The sequence below is a fragment of the Ranitomeya variabilis genome, chromosome 4 (genome assembly GCF_051348905.1).
Source record: "Ranitomeya variabilis isolate aRanVar5 chromosome 4, aRanVar5.hap1, whole genome shotgun sequence".
Lineage (NCBI taxonomy): Eukaryota > Metazoa > Chordata > Amphibia > Anura > Dendrobatidae > Ranitomeya > Ranitomeya variabilis.
In genome coordinates this window covers 102,553,112-102,567,979 of record NC_135235.1, presented here as the reverse complement: position 1 = coordinate 102,567,979, position 14,868 = coordinate 102,553,112, and the positions used below count along the sequence as shown (strand labels likewise).

General features: G+C 44.4%; 1 protein-coding gene across 2 annotated transcripts in view; it reads right to left on the bottom strand.

Moving 5' to 3' along the window:
* The window catches only part of MYPN (myopalladin), a 285,718-nt gene extending 275,893 nt beyond the window's left edge, over positions 1–9,825 (bottom strand). For both annotated transcript variants that reach the window (XM_077258986.1, XM_077258987.1), the window contains exon 1: positions 9,690–9,825. The gene's annotated coding sequence lies outside the window, so the exon portion shown is untranslated. The remainder of the gene's footprint in view (positions 1–9,689) is intronic.
* Positions 9,826–14,868: the final 5,043 nt, after the last annotated feature.

Here is a 14,868-nt window from a genome sequence, read left to right as displayed (position 1 = left end):
GCTTAGCTCGAGCACAAGTCCCACAGGACTGCACAAATGACCGCACATCCCTTGACAAGGAAGGCCACCAAAAGGACCTGGCCACCAGATCTCTGGTGCCAAAAATTCCCGGGTGACCTGCCAACACCGAGGAATGAACCTCGGAAATGACTCTGCTGGTCCATTTATCCGGGACAAACAGTCTGTCAGGTGGACAAGACTCAGGCCTATCAGCCTGAAATCTCTGCAACACACGTCGCAGATCCGGAGAAATAGCTGACAAGATAACTCCATCTTTAAGAATACCAACAGGATCAGCGACTCCAGGAGCATCAGGCACAAAGCTCCTAGAAAGAGCATCGGCCTTCACATTCTTTGAACCTGGTAAATACGAGACAACAAAATCAAAGCGGGAGAAAAACAATGACCAGCGGGCCTGTCTCAGATTAAGGCGTTTAGCAGACTCGAGATACATCAGATTTTTGTGATCAGTCAAGACCACCACACGATGCTTAGCACCCTCGAGCCAATGACGCCACTCCTCAAATGCCCATTTCATGGCCAACAACTCCCGATTGCCCACATCATAATTTCGCTTGGCAGGCGAAAACTTCCTGGAGAAAAAGGCACAAGGTTTCATAACAGAGCAACCAGGGCCTCTCTGCGACAAAACGGCCCCTGCTCCAATCTCTGAAGCATCCACCTCAACCTGAAAGGGAAGTGAGACATCGGGCTGGCACAAAACAGGCGCCGAAGTAAACCGACGCTTCAACTCCTGGAAAGCCTCCACGGCAGCAGGAGCCCAGTTAGCTACATCGGAGCCCTTCTTGGTCATATCCGTCAACGGTTTCACAATGCTAGAAAAATTAGCGATAAAACGACGGTAGAAGTTAGCGAAACCCAAGAACTTCTGAAGACTCTTAACCGACGAGGGCTGAGTCCAATCAAGAATAGCTCGGACCTTGACTGGGTCCATCTCCACAGCAGAAGGGGAAAAAATGAACCCCAAAAAGGGAACCTTCTGTACACCAAAGAGACACTTTGAGCCCTTGACAAACAAAGAATTTTCACGCAAAATTTTAAAGACCAACCTGACCTGCTCCACATGCGAATCCCAATCATCAGAAAAAAACAAAATATCATCCAGATAAACAATCAAAAATTTATCCAGATACTTCCGGAAAATGTCATGCATAAAGGACTGAAAAACTGAAGGCGCATTGGAGAGCCCAAAAGGCATCACCAAGTACTCAAAATGACCTTCGGGCGTATTGAATGCGGTTTTCCATTCATCACCTTGCTTAATGCGCACAAGGTTGTACGCACCACGAAGGTCTATCTTGGTGAACCACTTGGCACCTTTAATCCGGGCAAACAAGTCAGACAACAGCGGTAAAGGATACTGAAATTTGACAGTGATCTTATTTAAAAGCCGATAATCAATACAAGGTCTCAAAGATCCGTCCTTTTTTGCCACAAAAAAGAATCCCGCACCAAGGGGGGAAGAAGACGGACGAATATGTCCTTTCTCCAGAGACTCCCTGATATATGAACGCATAGCGGTATGTTCAGGTACCGACAGATTAAACAGTCTTCCCTTAGGAAACTTACTGCCTGGGATCAAATCTATAGCACAGTCACAGTCCCTATGAGGAGGCAGTGCACTGGACTCAGACTCACTGAAGACATCCTGATAATCAGACAAATACTCCGGAACTTCCGAAGGCGTAGAAGAAGCAATAGACACAGGCAGGGAATCCCCATGAATACCACGACAGCCCCAACTTGAGACTGACATAGCCTTCCAGTCCAGGACTGGATTATGGGTCTGTAACCATGGCAGCCCTAAAACAACCAAATCATGCATTTTATGTAAAACCAGGAAACGTATCACCTCGCGGTGTTCAGGAGTCATGCACATGATAACCTGTGTCCAATACTGCGGTTTATTTGCTGCCAATGGCGTAGCATCAATACCCCTAAGAGGAATAGGATTTTCTAATGGTTCAAGAGTAAAACCACAGTGCTTAGCAAATGACAGATCCATAAGACTCAGGGCAGCACCTGAATCTACAAACGCCATGACAGGATAAGACGACAGTGAGCAAATCAAAGTTACAGACAGAATAAATTTAGGTTGCAAATTACCAACGGTGACAGGACTAACAACCTTAGCTATACGTTTAGAGCATGCTGAGATAACATGTGTAGAATCACCACAGTAGTAGCACAAGCCATTCCGGCGTCTATGAATTTTCCGCTCATTTCTAGTCAGGATTCTATCACATTGTATTAAATCAGGTGTCTGTTCAGACAACACCATGAGGGAATTTGCGGTTTTTCTATCACATTGCACCGAATTAGGTGTCTGTTCAGACAACACCATGAGGGAATTTGCGGTTTTGCGCTCCCGCAACCGCCGGTCAATTTGAATAGCCAGTGCCATAGTATCATTGAGACCTGTGGGAATGGGAAAACCCACCATAACATTCTTAATGGCTTCAGATAGGCCATTTCTAAAATTAGCGGCCAGTGCACACTCGTTCCAATGTGTCAGCACGGACCATTTCCGAAATTTTTGGCAATACACTTCAGCCTCGTCCTGCCCCTGAGACATAGCCAGCAAGGCCTTTTCTGCCTGAATCTCAAGATTGGGTTCCTCATAAAGTAAACCGAGCGCCAGAAAAAACGCATCAATATCAGCCAATGCCGGATCTCCTGGCGCCAGCGAAAAAGCCCAATCCTGAGGGTCGCCCCGTAAGAACGAAATAACTATTTTTACTTGCTGAGCAGAGTCTCCAGATGAACAGGGTCTCAGGGACAAAAACAATTTACAATTATTCACAAAATTCCTAAACTTAAACCTGTCTCCGGAAAACAGTTCAGGAATCGGTATTTTAGGTTCTGACCTAGGATTTCTGATAACATAGTCTTGTATGCCCTGCACACGAGTAGCCAGCTGGTCCACACTTGTAATCAAGGTCTGGACATTCATGTCTGCAGCAAGCATAGCCACTCTGAGGTAAAGGGGAAGAAGAAAGAAAAAAAAAAAAAAAAAAACTCAGAATCTTCTTTCTTATAATCCCTCTTCTGCAACGCATTAAACATTTAATACTGGCCTGGCAAACTGTTATGACCCCAATGGCGAGGGTCTCAGAGGTACGTGGAAGTCTGCAGAATACAAAAATCCAGCTCATAGGGCAGTGGTAACTGGGTTGACCATATATCTACTCCTAACGCCAACACTAGAAGTAGCCGGGGATCATTCCTGATCTTGATTCTAGATGACACGCTCCAGCCGGAGAATCTAGCTACCCCTAGTAGAGGAAAACAAAAGACCTTTCTTGCCTCCAGAGAAGGGGACCCCAAAGCTGGATAGAAGCCCCCCACAAATAATAACGGTGAGGTAAGAGGAAATGACAAACACAGAAATGAACCAGGTTTAGCACAGAGAGGCCCGCTTACTGATAGCAGAATAAAGAAAGGTAACTTATATGGTCAACAAAAACCCTATCAAAATCCACACTGGAAATTCAAGAACCCCCGAACCGTCTAACGGTCCGGGGGGAGAACACCAGCCCCCTAGAGCTTCCAGCAAAGGTCAGGATATAGATTTGGAACAAGCTGGACAAAAATACAAAACCAAAACAAATAGCAAAAAGCAAAAGGCAGACTTAGCTGATATAACTGGAACCAGGATCAGTAGACAAGAGCACAGCAGACTAGCTCTGATAACTACGTTGCCAGGCATTGAACTGAAGGTCTAGGGAGCTTATATAGCAACACCCCTAACTAACGACCCAGGTGCGGATAAAAGGAATTACAGAAAAACCAGAGTCAAAAAACTAGTAACCACTAGAGGGAGCAAAAAGCAAATTCACAACATACACCGCCACCACCATGCCGGGTGCTGCTGCAATCCACTCGACCACCACCATGCCGAGTCCTGCTCCTGCACGGCTGACCACTGCCACCATCAGTAGGCCACCTGAAGAACCTGCACGGCTGTCCACCGCCACCACCACTAGGCCGTCAGAAGAATCTGCACGGCTGTCTACCGCCACCACCAGGCCGGGTCCAGTTCATACACGCCCTGCTGACCCCACCACTCCCACCCTCCCAAGGAGACACAAAAAAGGAGGATATCGCATAAAACTGGACTGAAAGCAAAAAGGACTAAAGGCAGCAGAAGTGTTATACTACCTCCACCCTCACCTCCCAATATGTCTGTGCTGTCCAGTTTTTCTCTCGCTTCCAATGTGTCTCTCCTGTCCCATGCTTCCACTCCTAACGTGTCTACTTCCATCCTTGACCTCTCAGACCCCACAAGTTTAGTTACCCCTTCCCCTGGAACCCCTTTCTACGCCCACCTGTAGCCAATCATCCCAGCTTCACACCCCCCAGGTCCATAACATTTACCCCTCATCGGTTCATAAAAGTAAATTTTTTCTTGTAAATAAATTTGTGTTGTTTTCCCCCAATCACTGTTTGATCTTTGTCTCTGTCCTCGACGGCAACACACACCGTGCACCGTCAACACACAGGTCACCGTGTACACACACTGTGGTTTTGCCATCTCATAGCTCCATGACACACAATCTACTGCTCTTTTTTATTTGGTTTACACAGCAGCTATGTATGTGCAAGGGAACTATGAGGTGGCAAAAACGCAATGAGGACTGAAAATCCTCCAAAAAAATATATTAATACAGCAAAAAAGGTCAGGGGTCAACAATGCTCACCTGCCCAGGTGTCAGCACTAGTGCACTCAGGATGCAGTGTTTTCTGCATCTTGAGTGCACTAGTTCTGACACATGGGCAGGTGAGTAAAGATATGAGGTGGATTAGCTCCATCATCTCTTCAGTCTGCATTAATATATAGAAATGCAGACTGAAGAGACAATGGAGCTAATGCAATGTAATCTACCATAGCACTGACCTCAGAGTGAAGAGGTGTAGTGTAAAACATGGGTTACATAACCCAATTTGGTTATAATCCAATCCCTGTCTCATGCAATGGATCCCAATTGGATCTCAATCCAAGTGGATTTTATAAAAACTGTTGTTGTGAACCGGTGATCACCTTCTTAAACTTAAAAAAAAATATTCTAATATAGAGGGCACTTGGAACAGGTGTTTAACTAGTGGTCTTTTATTGTCAGCAAACATTAAAATACATTTTAATAATTACAGGTACATAACAATACACAAGACTACAAGAACACTAAACCATGTCATTTTGCCAGGACAGACATCCACTCTCAGAAACAAAGTAGTACGCAAATGTATCCCTCATTTGGGCAACTTCAACTGTTGTCCTGAGAGGGTTATGATAGTAATCTGGCAATGGGTTACAAACAGGCTCATCAAGTTCAATGTTGGGTCTCTCTTTTGCCATTATAGTTGTGCAGAACCACACATGCTTTGACCACCTTTTCGACTGTCTCAATTTTCAGATTAATGGCTGTCCCTAAAATGCGCCATTTTGAGACAAGGATACCAAAGGCACACTCAACTTTTCTTCGTGCCCTGGTCAGTCTGTAATTAAAAATCCTTTTTGTGTGGTTCAAGTCCTGACTGGAGTATGGTTTCAGGAGGTTTCCACACATCTGAAAGGCCTCATCCCCAACCACAACAAATGGCGTTGGCGAGCCTTGAGTGTTGGGAATACGTTGTGGCAGGGGGAAATTAAAATGATTCCCATACAACCGTTGGCCCATGTCCAAGTTTTTAAATGTCTGGGAGTCATTACCACGGCCAAAAGATCTAATGTCCATGGTGACAAACCTACAGTCAGCAGCTGTAATCGCCATGAGCACTATGGAAAAATATTTTTTTATAATTAAAATACTCGGATTCAGTTCCAGCCGGTTTGGTAATCCTGATATGTTTTCCATCTACTGCTCCCATACAGTTGGGGAAATTACAAACTTCAAAAAATTGGTCTGCAGTTTGCTGCCAGATTTCCGTGGTGGGTAGGGGGGATAAATTCTGCACAGAGAACATGCCACAAAGCCCAGCAGGTGTCTGCAATAATGTGGAAATTCCTATCCGGAACTGGAAATGGAGCGATGATAGGTTCTCTCCATTAGCCAGGAATCTGCCGAAAAGAGAAAGAAAAAAATAAATCAGAACAATAATTTTTATGACTGGGGTTTTGCAAAACAGAGAAAGAAAGAAAAAAAAAAAGAGAAAGAACATTGCTTTTAGAACAATAATATTTAGGACAGTATTTAAGCAAAACAAAAAAAGGGAACAAAATTAAGTACATTGCAGAACAATAAAAATTATGTCACGCGTTAATGTTTAAATATTACGTACCTTAGTGTCACCAGCAGACGTTCCTGGGTATCCTGCTTGCTGATGGCTCCTTGTACGCGGTTCCATAAAGCTGTCTTGAGACATCCTTGTGTACTCGAAATATTTCTCTGGGTTTTCATGGAGCTCACTGAATAAGGAGTTGTAGGCTCCACGGCTCTGTCGTAGTTCATGAATCGGGTGCTGCCAAAAGCGCTGACGCCGTCTTCTCTGTTTTTCTCTTTTCCGTTCTTGCTCACAAGCAAATGCAAAGGAAAGAAACAAGTTGACACCCAAATCCAGATTCCGATAGAAACTCTCCATGCGAAAATTCATCTTGATTCAGGATACAGGAGCAAAATGTAAGGATTTCATCTGTACAAGGGTTTATATAGAGAATTCCCATGAGCCACGCCCATTCTTCTTGAAAATTTTTCTCCTATCAAATGCTTGCACATAAAAAACGCGAACGCATGCAAAAACGCATGCGAACGCGTGCAAATGTTGCGTTTTTTATCCGTCATGCATAAGTTGATGAGGGTAAAAAACGCAGCCTTATCATGCATTTGCATGCGTTTTGCAATGCATTTGTGGTTGCGGACAAGACGCTGCGAACTCAACCGCAAATGTGAACCTAGCCTAAGCTCACATTTTAATATTGTTTGTGAAGGGGATTTAACATGCATAACTAGGGCAAACCAACAGAAGACTTTGGCCAGGAAGTTGGGACCTCTGTCTTCCCCCAACCTAAACCATACTTTTCACTTACTTCGACAGGCAAAGGATCACATTGTCACTGGCTAACATGAGGGACTCGGCCTAGATCTGGCAATGGCTCACCATGTTCAACCACAGTAAACCATTGATTCGGAGATCTAAGTTTAGTTAGGAAGTATCTCACACACCTTGTTACCTACATTGTAATATTGATCTATTATTTGGTGGGTAGTAGTGATGAGCGATTGTGCTCAGCTCAGTGGATCCCCTTCAGTTACCTTCATTTTTCAACTCTCAAAACGGCACACACACATTTCAATATTTGCCAGCCAAGCTTGTACTTGAAAGTGCAGTGACAGTGGACCAGCTCGAAGCTCTTCCAGCATACGGTCTACTATCTGAAGGCACATTTGATAAAATCATAATGGCTGCGTAGACCCAAATTCAGCTGCAGTAAGTGGCCTTTTTGGGCCCATTTCATGATGTGAGAATGGACCCATAATTATTGACTCAATTAATTCAAATGTTATGTACCAAAGAAAAATCTAATTCACCGAAAAGCACCAAATTATGAAACTTAACTTTTAATACACTAATAAAATATGAATAATAGCACAATATATTTTACCCCAACACAAAAGAACAGCTGTGTTAACCCCTTAACAACCGCCGATACTCCTTTTAACAGCAGCAGTTAAGGGTACTTATTCCTCAGTGCCTCTTTTTAACGGCGCTGAGAAATAAGGATATGCCGCCCTCCAGTGTCGGAAATTCTCCGGGGTCTTGGTTTTTACCGACCCCAAGATAGTAACTGTCAATAGAGGAAAACTCTGGATGTCTTCTGCCACACTCTGCTTATATCCTAAGGTTCCAGGCAGTGCTTGTGATGATACACCACATGTGCATATGCAGTTTTACAGTGATTCACTTCCTATACAGGAGTAAAAAGAGGGGATGAGGGTTTAATCCAGCATTTTAGGAAAAATTATGGTGGCTATAAAAATGTGTTTTTACTAGCAAAGCTTACTTCATTAAAAAATATATTGTCAAATTAAACGGAAGAAAAACGCATATATAAAGCTCACGCGTTTCGGCCTATAGAGAGTCCTTATCTGAAACGCATAAAATTGTGCTTCTTTCGTCTCCTTTCTCCATTATCCGCTGAAGGTTACCAGTCTGGATGAGTTCATGCACCGACATACAGGATATTTTGGCATTTCTTTCAGTGCAGTGGTAAACTGACACCCGTCCTTTTTTTCATTTTTGACTTCCTATACAGGTTGGGCCATGACGACCACTGACTTGGGCTTCAAAATAAAGACAGGTTGCAGTCTTGTTAAAAGCTGTATTTTCAAATTTCGTCGGAAAATCTACTTTAATTTTTTCTTAGTCGTAACTCCTTAACAAATAATTTAATCAGAATCTTTGCAATTGTTATCGGTATAATATTTTTAATATTGCAAATATTGCAAATAATAATCAGAGTGCAAATAGTAAAATGAAATAATGGTACAAATAGACACTCGCACGACCAGTATATTTCTATTCATTTGATAAAAGATAAATAATTTAAATAGTTTGGACAAATAGACAATCAGATGACAAGTTTATTTCTATTAATTTTATAATAAAATAAAAAGAAATGAATTAATAAAATAAAAGAACTGTTACTATATGTAACCACCACAGTACATAAAACCCGGACTCATTTTTCTCCCGCCCTACAATCTGATGACTTTACTGTTGCTGAGGGTTAACAGTTAACAGCCCTGTCTGTAAAGAAACACTAGAAGTTGTGCCATATGGATGCCTTCATCACAGTACGCATTTGTGTGGAGGGGGAGGGCGACAGCCAGGCTATAAAAATAACTCATTTCATTTACTTTGATCCTTTGTTAAATTTACAAACAATTCTCCCAAATTGAACTCATCTATAAACATACAGAATATTGATTTCCAACAACTGTAGAAAAAAATCATGCTGTGTTTTTGTTTTCACCTGGAATTACACTGTCATGTTTCATAGGACTATGAAGAACCATAGCATATTCTCAAAAAAATGTCAGAAATCATAAAAAAAAAATTCGTATCAATGTGCAAATAAATATAAAAGCAGCAACGAACAAAATAATAAACAATTCGTAAGTCTTAATCTGGAATGAATAGCTTCCCAGCAGTATTTTGTGCTTGTCAGTTATAGTTTAACATTTAGCATGTTTTGGGTATTTAGAAGTCAGTGCCATATGTATTTATTGGGGCAAAATTTTCATTTCATAGATCAAATCCCTACTATAATGTTAAATACCCGGCTGCTCTTGGTAGACAAGTCCCAGCACTCTTAACACAACAACTCTTAACACTATGTAACATTATTGATGGCGTTTTCGATATATGAACCATTAATTTCTTAATACACATACGTTCCAAGACAATATTCATGTCTCAATTATTCACCTGAAGATTTCCGAGAAACCGATATGTAGACTCTTACAAAACATATGACGTAGGGAGACTTTTCACAACCCTATCATCTATCCCCACAACTTTAGGGAATGGCTTGTAGTATCTAAAATTTCTAGGAATAGTTTCCTAAAGTCTTATAATAAGAATGAAACACCAAAATCTAAATAGTAGAGTGTGAGTAAATGCTGAGTAAAGAAGATCTTATATGTAATACATACAAAATGACACCTTACCAGACAGTGACACACTAGTCATCCACCATCTGCTCTTCCTCTCTCTTTCATGGTTCTTGGTCTCGTGCCTTCCTCTGTCAGGACAGTAATGGCCGCTTTCTTTTTTTTGCTTTTTTAGCAAGCTAATTATAGGTGCCCTCCTCATCCTGCTGTGGAAAAAAAACATAATGTCATGCCAAGAGTTGAAGTGTACGCACCACTTGTCGGGCTGTGGACGCAGCCTGCAAACGGAGATTTAGACAAATTTAGGCAAAGGCTTCTGGTTGGATGAGTCAGACACAAGATAATTAAAATAAATCAAATGAATTCCTTATGGTGTTATCCCAAACTTTTATTCTTTGATAGGCGCACAATTATTTCCTCTTAGAAGTAAAAAGAAAAAAGTTAATGTAAAATAAGGTTCAATAAATTAAATAGATTGTAAGTCGGTGAGGACAAGGTCATCTTCTCTCTGTAATAGTCTGTTATTGTTAGCTCTAGTTTATTTGCATTTACTTTATACCTTATTTATGTATGTAAAACTTCTTAAAATAATAACAACAATAAAAAGGCAAATCCCTAAAATAAAGATCAATATGAGTCAAGTTAACTTAAAAAAAATATGATAAGGGATTGAATGAGATTATACAAAAAAAACTCCTAGGTAGGTAGTAGAACGTAGAAATAAACCCTCTTCTCAAGAGGAGTTCTGTTATCTGACTCTTCTATTAAAAGGATAGATGGTCTGTATTTAGGGTCAATATAAAATTTATTAACAAGGATTTGGTTGCACAGCTTAGTTGCTTCTATTCCCAGACACGTTTCATAGCTTAATGCACGCAAATTAACTCCTTCCTAAAGATCCCATACACAGACTAATTTTGTCCAAATCCGTCAAAGTAGTTGACAGGTTCTGCCGGCAGTCTAGTGTGTATGGGGGCCCCAGACATCTGATTGTCGCAGGAGACGTCAATCAGGCATGTCCCATTTCAGACTGCTGATCGCTTTGCTCTCTCGGAGATAAGCCACCAAACAAGACTGTTAGTGGCTTTCTCATAAAGAAGACAGCAGCACCAGTGTAGTGAGCTGGCCGGCTGTGGCTGTTCCGTTATCATTGACATAGAATCTGTGACAGACACTGCCCCCGTGTGGCCAGAAGTTATACCTATGCCGAATGTGATTACAGAGAAACAAGCTGTATTGGCTAAACTCCCCCCTGTTATGTCATGTGAACAGGAAGGGGAGGGAGAAGAGAAAGAGCCCGGGAAACCAGTCGGTGCAGAGAGAGGTCTGTGTGTGCTGGCGTCCTCCTGTAGATGCGATATAGAAGGTTGCCTGGATTACCCCTCTCTCTTGGAAGCTGACATCCAGATTGTTCCCAGCTCCCACACTGCGGAGCACTCAGCGGTGACATCTTCACAGATCCTGGAGCTCATGAACTGTAAGCGGGTCCTCTATTGAGAGGCCGAACATTCCACCCTTACCTGCTGAACCCCAAGGACTACAGTCTGGACCTGAGAGACAAAGTTTTGTTTAATTCCTTTTTTTCTCTTCGGCTGGAGGGTCTCCCTGCTGTGACCGACAGGCCTGCGACGTGGGAAGATAACCTCTTGGAGCAAAGGAACTGGTAACGTGTGGATAGGGACAGTGAGGGATAGTTTGTTATTACACGTTATTTCTGTGAATAAGCATACTTTGTACTGTCTATTATTGTGTTCTGCTGTGTTAAGAAAAATGTATAACAGTAAAGATACGTTTGTTAAGATGGAATCTGAGTGTGGAGGTTTTGCTGGGCCAGATCATGGATATGCATGGGCGGCCTTGCCCTCGGACACTTCATCTGGCATAGTCGGCAGGATCTGTGCCCAGCAAGATTCCCACCCAGGCCCAGTGTACAGTCAGAAACCGCCGCCGGTGTCCATTGTAAACCAGGTCAGGAAGTTTGGCGGGCGAAACTACCCCGTACCAGAGTGGGCGGAACAAGTGCGAATACTGGGAGAAATGTATAATATTAACCCTAAGACCTTGGCAGAAATGGCGGTACTGACGCTAGAGGGGGAGGCATGGACGACAGTCAGACTGGAGATGGTCAGGGGGCAGCGTGCATTGGAGTATTTGGTGCAGGTGCTGGAAAAGACCTATGGACCTACTACGTACCAGGGAACACTGCGATACCTGTTCTTCAGACGGACACAGCTTGAATGGGAGGACATTCCCCAATATGCAAATGCCCTTCAGGTACTCCTTGAACAAGTCTGTGCAAAAGGGGAACAACTGGCTACTATAGCTCCTCGTGACCTGGTACTGAGAGACCAATTCGTTATAGGGCTGAGAGACCAGTATCTTAACCGTACGCTACAGGACTTGATTCAGATGACGCCGACTCTCACCTTTGCTGAAGTCAAGCAGGAAGCCATAGAACGTTCTAGGGGACCCGTCATGGATGTGGGGACTCAAAGCGCTGCGTGCAGATCCATATTAGACAGTAAACAGCCCAACAGTGACACCGAGGAGCTGAAACAGATGGTAGCAGATTTACAGCAACAGGTGTCACAGTTAACACTAGAACGACAGAGAGACCAGCGGATACGACCTAGACATCCCGCGGGACCGTGTTGGTCATGTGGTGACCCTCGCCACAGGGCGAATCGTTGTCCTCAACAAACAAACCATCAGTTACCACGACGAACAGAATATCAGCTACATCCACAAGCAGAGCCACCACGCCAGGTCTCACCACAATGGCCGCCGTTAAACTAGACACCCCTGCAGCTGAGGTTCGAGCAGCAGGGGGGGACAGAGAATGGGGTATAGAAAAACAGAGCCAGCAACGGAGTACTCTCGCCTCGAGTAGTCCTACACTTGAAGTTATTTTGGAGGGAGTTGCAGTGCAAGGATTGATGGACACTGGGTCGCAAGTGACCACGATCTCTGAACAGTTTTATGAAAAGTACCTCAAACCAAGAACTGCTTGTGATCCAGATACCACCATTAAGATTATTGCGGCTAATAACCTACCTATTCCAGTAACCGGAGTCGCCTGGATGGATACGAAGGCCTGCGGACAAGACCTAGGGAAACGAGGAATCGTCATTGTCAAGGAAGGCTTCGGCTCTGAGACCCCAGTGATAATCGGAATGAGTATCTTGAAAGACCTGGACCTTATGCTGTTGACAAGAAAAGGGCCCAAGTACTGGCAGAAAGTTACCAAACATAAACCGACTCGTCTGGCATTCCAACGCGTAATCCGGACCGTTGGACTTCAACAGATGGCAAAGGAACAACTACCCCTAGCAGCCATTAAAGTGCCCCGCCGTACCCGGATTACTTTGCCCGCTGAAAAAGAGACAGTCATTTCCCTGCCTCTTAACACCAACCGACAACTTGAAGGAGTTGAAGTGTTAATCGAGCCGAGGGCTCCAAGTGGGAGTAAGCTAAACCCACTAGTCGCCCGCACCCTAGCCGTCGTGAGGAACGGAAGAGTCCCTGTCAGGCTAAACAACACCGCAGACGTAGGTGTAGCTCTTGAGGCTGGCATGCAACTTGCCAGAGTATATGCTCTACCCACAGAAGTAAACCCCATGGGACCCTTACAATTCACCCCGTCTACAGAAGATGGCTGGATGGTAACTGTCTCAGCCATAAATGCTCAAGCAGATGATGAAGACATTGGGCGAAAACTACTGGAAAAAGTGCAACTGGACCCGTCCCAGTACACCAAACAGGAAGTTTCTCAAATGGAGAAACTACTGTGAGAACACCAAGACTCCTTTGCAAAGCATGACACCGACTTCGGGTACACCACCAGTATCCAACACGAGATTCCCACGGGCGATGCTGCCCCTATTCACGAGAGGTACCGACAAATACCACCTCAACAATACCAGGAGGTGAAAAGCCTCTTAGAATCTATGCTACACGCCGGAGTGGTGCGGGAAAGCCAGAGCCCATGGGCTGCACCCGTGGTGATAGTCAAAAAGAAAGATGGATCCCTGAGATTTTGCGTAGACTACCGTCGGTTGAACGCTTGCACGATCCGGGACTCCTATCCACTCCCCCGGATCGAAGAGTCACTGACCGCCCTGAAAAAGGCCAAATATTTTTCGTCTCTAGACTTGGCCAGTGGATATTGGCAGGTCCCCATGAGTGAGAAGGACAGAGAAAAGACCGCCTTCATCCTTCCCATGGGCCTGTACGAGTTTGACCGGATGCCATTCGGCTTGAATAACGCACCAGGGACCTTTCAGAGACTGATGGAACGCTGTCTGGGAGATTTCAACTTCGAATTCACGCTGATATACCTTGATGACATCGTGGTATACTCTGCCACCTTCGAGGATCATCTTCACAAGCTTGGCAAAGTGTTCCAGCGCTTGAAGAAACACGGCTTGAAGTTGAAGCCCAGCAAGTGCCGTCTATTCCAGCAGGAGATTGATTACCTGGGACACCGGATCTCGGCCGAAGGTGTCCAACCCTCTCCAGAGAAGATAGCAGCTGTCCAAGAGTGGCCACAGCCAACTACCATCAAAGAAGTCCAGGCTTTCCTGGGGCTAGCGGGCTATTACCGCCGATTTGTCAAGGACTTTGCCCGGCTTGCGGAACCACTGCATGAGACCCTCCGAGGGACCGGGAACAGTCCCAGAGGACGACGCATCAGCTGGGGGCCCGACCAAGAAAAATCCTTCCGGGCGCTTCAAGCTGCTCTGACATCACCCCCTATTCTGGCATATGTAGACTACACCTTGCCGTTCCAGTTATACACCGACGCCAGCCTTCAAGGTCTCGGGGCGGTCCTCTCCCAAGTCCAAGATAACAAGGAACGCGTAATAGCCTATGCCAGTAGATCCCTCCGTGACACCGAAAAGAACCTCGTCAACTACAGCTCTTTCCGCCTGGAACTCCTGGCCCTGACCTGGGCTATGACAGAGAAATTTGCTGGCTACCTGACAGGGGCGGAGGTGCTGGTCGTGACAGACAACAATCCTCTTGCCCACCTAGAAAATGCCAAACTAGGGGCAATGGAACAGCGCTGGATGGCAAGGCTCTCTAGATTCCAATACAAAATTAAATACAGAGCGGGGACGGAGAATCAGAATGCTGACAGCCTTTCCAGAGTGACATCATCCCCGCCGGTAGGGGACCGGGATGAAGAGTTGGAGGAAGATGAACTGCCCGACTTTGCCCGGCTAGCTAAACAAAT